Here is a 7408-nt window from a genome sequence, read left to right as displayed (position 1 = left end):
GAGGCACAAATGGAAGTGGTGAACCCCTCCATGATGGTGTGTAGATTGGATCAGGTGGTTCTGGACTCTGCGGCAGCTGGATGAATATTTCGTCGACTCCCCTAGGGTTTCTGGAATATTGGGGTATTTATAGAGCAAAGAGTCGGTCCAGGGGGCACCCGAGGTGGGCACAACCCACCAGGGCGTGCCTAGGCCTCCTGGCCCGCCCTGGTGGGTTGTACCCTCCGTGATGAACCCCTCTGTGATGAACAAATGGAAGTGGTGAACCCCTCCGTGATGGTGTCTAGATTGGATCTGGTGGTTCTGGACTCTGCGGCGGCAGGATGAATATTTCATCGACTCCCCTAGGGTTTTTAGAATATTGGGATATTTATAGAGCAAAGAGTCGGTCCAGGGGGCACCCGAGGTGGGCACAACCCACCAGGGCGCGCCTGGGCCTCTTGGTGCTCCCTGGTGGGTTGTCCCCTCCTCGGGACCCCCCAGGTGCAACCAGGGCCCATCTTCTACCTTTTGGTCCATAAAAAATCATCATAAATTGGCGTGGCATTTGGACTCTGTCTGATATTGATTTCCCTCGATGTAAAAAACTTATAGAAAACAGCAACTGGCACTTGGTACTTTGTGAAAGTCCAATTAAGCGTCTTGATCTATCCCTATAGATCTTGATGCCCAATATATAAGCAACTTCACCGAGGTCTTTCATTGAAAAATTCTTATTCAAGTATCCTTTTATGCTATCCAGAAATTATGTATTATTTCCAATCAACAATATGTCATCCACATATAATACTAGAAATGCTACAGAGCTCCCACTCACTTTTTTGTAAATACAAGCTTCTCCAAAAGTCTGTATAAAACCATATGCTTTGATCACATTATCAAAGCATATATTCCGACTCCAAGAGAGGCTTGCACCAGTCCATAAATGGATCGCCGGAGCTTGCACACTTTGTTAGCACCTTTTGGATCGACAAAACGTTCTGGTTGCATCATATAGAACTCTTCCTTAAGAAAACGATTAAGGAATGCAGTTTTGACATCCATTTGCCAAATTTCATAATCATAAAATGCGGCAATTGCTAACATGATTCGCACAGACTTGAGCATCGCAACAGGTGAGAAGGTCTCATCGTAGTCAACTCCTTAAACTTGCCGAAAACCTTTCGCAACAAGTCGAGCTTTATAGATAGTAACATTACCGTCAGCGTCAGTCTTCTTCTTGAAGATCCATTTATTTTCTATGGCTTGCCGATCATCGGGCAAGTCCACCAAAGTCCACACTTTGTTCTCATACATGGATCCCATCTCAGATTTCATGGCCTCAAGCCATTTCGCGAAATCTGGGCTCATCATCACTTCCTCATAGTTCGTAGGTTCATCATGGTCTAGTAACATGACTTCCAGAATAGGATTACCGTACCACTCTGGTGCGGACCGTACTCTGGATGACCTACGAGGTTTGGTAGTAACTTGATCTGAAGTTTCATGATCATCATCATTAGCTTCCTCACTAATTGGTGTAGGAATCATTGGAACTAATTTCTGTGATGAACTACTTTCCAATTCGGGAGAAGGTACAATTACCTCATCAAGTTCTACTTTCCTCCCACTCACTTCTTTCGAAAGAAACTCCTTCTCTAGAAAGGATCCATTCTTAGCAACAAATATCTTGCCTTCGGATCTGTGATAGAAGGTGTACCCAACAGTTTCCTTTGGGTATCCTATGAAGACGCATTTCTACGATTTGGGTTCGAGATTATCAGGTTGAAGCTTTTTCACATAAGCATTGCAGCCCCAAACTTTAAGAAACAATATCTTAGGTTTCTTGCCAAACCACAGTTCATAAGGTGTTGTCTCAACGGATTTTGATGGTGCCCTATTTAACGTGAATGCGGCCGTCTCTAAAGCATAACCCCAAAATGATAGCGGTAAATCAGTAAGAGACATCATAGATTTCACCATATCTAATAAAGTACGGTTACGATGTTCGGACACACCATTACACTGTGGTGTTCCAGGTGGCGTGAGTTGCGAAACTATTCCACATTGTTTCAAATGAAGACCAAACTCGTAACTCAAACATTCGCCTCCACGATTAGATTGTAGAAACTTTATTTTCTTGTTACGATGATTTTCCACCTGACTCTGAAATTCTTTGAACTTTTCAATTTTTTTAGACTTATGTTTCATTAAGTAGATATACCCATATCTGCTCAAATCATATGTGAAGGTCAGAAAATAACGATACCCGTCGCGAGCCTTAACACTCATCGGACCGCCAGTATGTATTATTTCCAATAAGTCAGTGGCTGGCTCCATTGTTCCGGAGAACAGAGTCTTAGTCATCTTGCCCATGAGGCATGGTTCACACGCATCAAGTGATTCATAATCAAATTATTCCAAAAGCCTATCAGCATGGAGTTTCTTCATGCATTTTACACCAATATGACCTAAACGGCTGTGCCACAAATAAGTTGCACTATCATTACTAACTTTTCATCTTTTGGCTTCAATATTATAAACATGTGTATCACTATGATCGAGATTCAACAAAAATAGACCACTCATCAAGGGTGCATGATCATAAAAGATATTACTCATATAAATAGAACAACCATTATTCTCTGATTTAAATGAATAACCTCTTGCATCAAACAAGATCCAGATATAATGTTCATGCTCAACACTGGCACCAAATAACAATTATTTAGGTCTAAAACTAATCTTGAAGATAGATGTAGAGGCAGCGTGCCGATGGCGATCACATCAACCTTGGAACCATTTCTGACGCGCATCGTCAACTCGTCCTTAGCCGATCTTCGTTTAATCCGTAGCCCCTGTTTCGAGTTGCAAATATGAGCAACAAAACTAGTATCAAATACCCATGCGCTACTACGAGCATTAGTAAGGTACACATCAATAACATGCATATCAAATATACCTTTTACTTTGCCATCCTTCTTATCCGCCAAATACTTGGAGCAGTTCCGCTTCCAGTGACCACCTTTGCAGTAGAAGCACTCAGTTTCAGGCTTAGGTCCAGACTTGAGTTTCTTCCTGGGAGTAGCAACTTGCTTGATATTCTGCTTGAAGTCCCCTTCTTCCCTTTGCTCTTTTTCTTGAAACTAGTGGTCTTGTTAACCATCAACACTTGATGCTCCTTCTTGATTTCTACCTCCGCATCCTTTAGCATTGTGAAGAGCTCGGGAATTGTCTTTTCCATCCCTTGCATATTATAGTTCATCACGAAGCCTTTATAGCTTGGCGGCAGTGATTGAAGAAATCTATCAACGACACTATCATCAGGAAAATTAACTACCAGCTGAGTCAAGTGGTTATGGTACCCAGACATTCTGAGTATGTGTTCACTGACAGAACTATTCTCCTCCATCTTGCAGCTATAGAACTTGTTGGAGACTTCATATCTCTCAACTCGGGCATTGCTTGAAATATTAACTTCAACTCTTGGAACATCTCATATGCTTCATGACGTTCAAAATGACTTTGAAGTCCCGATTCTAAGTCATAAATCATGGCACACTGAACTATCGAGTAGTCATCAGATCGAGCTTGCCAGACGTTCATAACATCAGCATCTGCTCCTGCAGCAGGCCTTGCACCTAGCGGTGCTTCAAGGACGTAATTCTTCTGTGCAGCAATGAGGATAATCCTCAAGTTACGGACCCAGTCCGTGTAGTTGCTACCATCATCTTTCAACTTAGCTTTCTCTAGGAACACATTAAAATTCAAGGGAACGGTAGCACGGGCCATTGATCTACAACATCATAGATATGCAAAAAACTATCAGGACTAAGTTCATGATAAATTAAAGTTCAATTAATCATATTACTAAAGAACTCCCACTTAGATAGACATCCCTCTAGCCATCTAAATAATCATGTGATCCATATCAACTAAACCATGTCCGATCATCACGTGAGATTGAGTAGTTTTCAATGGTGAACATCTCTATGTTGATCATATCTACTATATGATTCACGTCCACCCTTTCGGTCTCAGTGTTCCGAGGCCATATCTGCATATGCTAGGCTCCTCAAGTTTAACCTGAGTATTCTGCACGTGCAAAACTGGCTTGCACCCATTGTATGTGAACGTAGAGCTTATCACACCCGATCATCACGTGGTGTCTCGGCACGACGAACTGTAGCAACGATGCATACTCAGGGAGAACACTTATACCTTGAAATTTAGTGAGGGATCATCTTATAATGCTATCGCCGTGCTAAGCAAAAAAAGATGCATAAAAGATAAACATCACATGAAATCAAAATATGTGACATGATATGGCCATCATCATCTTGTGCCTTTGATCTCCATATCCAAGGCACCGTCATGATCTCCATTGTCACCGGCTTGACACCTTGATCTCCATCGTAGCATCATTGTCGTCTCGTCAGCTATTGCTTTTACGACTATCGCTACCGCTTAGTGATAAAGTAAAGCAATTACATGGTGACTGCATTTCATACAATAGGGCGACAACCATATGGCTCCTACCAGTTGCCGATAACTTGTTACAAAACATGATCATCTCATAAAACAATTTATATCACATCATGTCTTGACCATATCACATCACAACATGCCCTGCAAAAACAAGTTAGATGTTCTCTACTTTGTTGTTGCAAGTTTTACGTGGCTGCTACGGGCTTCTAGCAAGAACCATTATTACCTACGCATCAAAACCACAACGATTTTTCGTCAAGTGTGCTGTTTTAACCTTCAACAAGGACCGGCCATAGTCAAACTCGATTCAACTAAAATTGGAGGAACAGACACCCGCCAGCCACCTATGTGCAAAGCACGTCGGTAGAACCGGTCTCATGAACGTGGTTATATAATGTTGGTCCGTGCCACTTCATCCAACAATACCGCCGAATCCAAGTAAGACATTGGTGGTAAGCAATATGACTATTATCGCCCACAACTCTTTGTGTTCTACTCGTGCATATCATCTACACATAGACCTGGCTCTAATACCACTATTGGGGAACATAGCATGCAATTTCAAAAAAAATTGTACGATCATGCAAGATCTATCTAGGAGATGCATAGCAATGGGAGGGGGAGGGTGTGTCCACGTACCCTCGTAGACTAAAAACGGAAGCGTTAGGTTAACACGGTTGATGTAGTTGAACGTCTTCACGATCCAACCGATCTAGCACCGATACGACACCTCCGAGTTCAACACACGTTCATCTCAATGACGTCCCTCGAACTCTTGATCTAGCAGAGGGTCAAGGGAGAGTTTCGTCAGCACGACGGCATGATGATGGTGATGGTGATGTGATCCTCGCAGGGCTTCGCCTAAGCACTACAACGCTATGACCGGAGGGGTAAATTGTGGAGGGGGGCACCACACACGGCTAAGAGAACAATTGATGTGTCTTTGGGATTCCCCCGCCCCCGTATATAAAGGAGGGGAGGAGGAGGCCGGCGGCCAGGAGGGGCGCGTCATGGGGGGAGTCCTAGAAGGACTCCACTCCTAGTAGGATTCGACCCCCCACCTTTTTCCTTTTTTCCGGAGTAGCAAAGGGGGAAAGAGAGAGGGAGTAGGATAGGAGGGGGGCGCGCGCCACCTCCTATGGCCAACCCTCTCTTTGAAGGAAATATGCCCTAGAGGCAATAATAAAGTTATTATTTATTTCCTCATATCATGATAAATGTTTATTATTCATGCTAGAATTGTATTAACCGAAAACATGATACATGTGTGAATACATAGACAAACATATGGTCACTAGCATGCCTCTACTTGACTAGCTCATTAATCAAAGATGGTTATGTTTCCTAACCATAGATATGTGTTTTCATTTGATTAATGGGATCGCATCATTAGAAGAATGATGTGATTGACATGACCCATTCTGTTAGCCTAGCACTTGATCGTTTAGTATACTGCTATTGCTTTCTTCATGACTTATACATGTTCCTGTAACTATGAGAAATATGCAACTCCCGTTTACCGGAGGAACACTTTGGGTGCTACCAAACGTCACAACGTAACTGGGTGATTATAAAGGAGTACTACAGGTGTCTCCGAAGGTACATGTTGAGTTGGCGTATTTCGAGATTAGGTTTTGTCACTTCGATTGTCGGAGAGGTATCTCTGGGCCCTCTCGGTAATGCACATCATTATAAGCCTTGCAAGCAATGTGACCAAATGAGTTGGTTACAGGATGATGCATTACGGAACGAGTAAAGAGACTTGCCAGTAACGAGATTGAACTAGGTATTGGATACCGACAATCAAATCTCGGGCAAGTAACATACCGATGACAAAGGGAACAACGTATGTTGTTATGCGGTTTGACCGATAAAGATCTTCGTAGAATATGTAGGAACCAATATGGGCATCCAGGTCCCGCTATTGGTTATTGACCGAGAATGGTTCTAGGTCATGTCTACATAGTTCTCGAACCCGTAGGGTTCGCACGCTTAACGTTACGATGACAGTTTTATTATGAGTTTATAAGTTTTGATGTACCGAAGTTTGTTCGGAGTCCCGGATGTGATCACGGACATGACGAGGAGTCTCGAAATGGTCGAGACATAAAGATTGATATATTGGAAGCCTATGTTTGGACATCGGAAAGGTTCCGGGTGAAATCAGGATTTTACCGGAACACCAGGGGGTTACCGGAACCCTCCCGGGGGTTAATGGGCCTTAGTGGGCCAGGAGGGAGAAGAGGAGGGCCGGCCAGGGCAAGCCGCGCGCCCCCTCCCGTCCGAATAGGACAAGGAAGGGGGGGCGGCGCCCCCCTTTCCTCTTTCCCCTCCCCCCTTTCCTTCTCCACCAAGGCAAGAGGGGGGAGTCCTACTCCCGGTGGGAGTAGGACTCCTCCAGGCGCACCCCAAGGGGGCCGGCCGTACCTCCCCCTCCCTCCTTTATACACGAGGGCAGGGGACACCCCAGGATACACAAGTTGATCTACGGATTGTTCCTTAGCCGTGTGCGGTGCCCCCCTCCACCATATTCCACCTCGGTCATATCGTCGCGGAGTTTAGGCGAAGCCCTGCGCCGGTAGAGCATCATCATCGTCACCACGCCGTCGTGCTAACGGAACTCATCCCCGAAGCTTTGCTAGATCGGAGCCCGGGGATCGTCATCGAGCTGAACGTGTGCTGAACTCGGAGGTGCCGTACGTTCGGTGCTTGGATCGGTCGGATCGTGAAGACGTACGACTACATCAACCGCGTTGTCATAACGCTTCCGCTTACCGTCTACGAGGGTACGTGGACAATACTCTCCCCTCTCGTTGCTATGCCATCACCATGATCTTGCGTGTACGTAGGAATTTTTTTGAAATTACTACGTTCCCAACAGTGGCATCCGAGCCTAGGTTTTATGCGTTGATGTTATTTGCACGAGTAGAACACAAGTGAG

Source organism: Triticum dicoccoides, chromosome 2B (genome assembly GCF_002162155.2).
Source record: "Triticum dicoccoides isolate Atlit2015 ecotype Zavitan chromosome 2B, WEW_v2.0, whole genome shotgun sequence".
NCBI classification, from domain to species: Eukaryota; Viridiplantae; Streptophyta; class Magnoliopsida; order Poales; family Poaceae; genus Triticum; species Triticum dicoccoides.
This window is presented reverse-complemented; position numbering follows the sequence as displayed.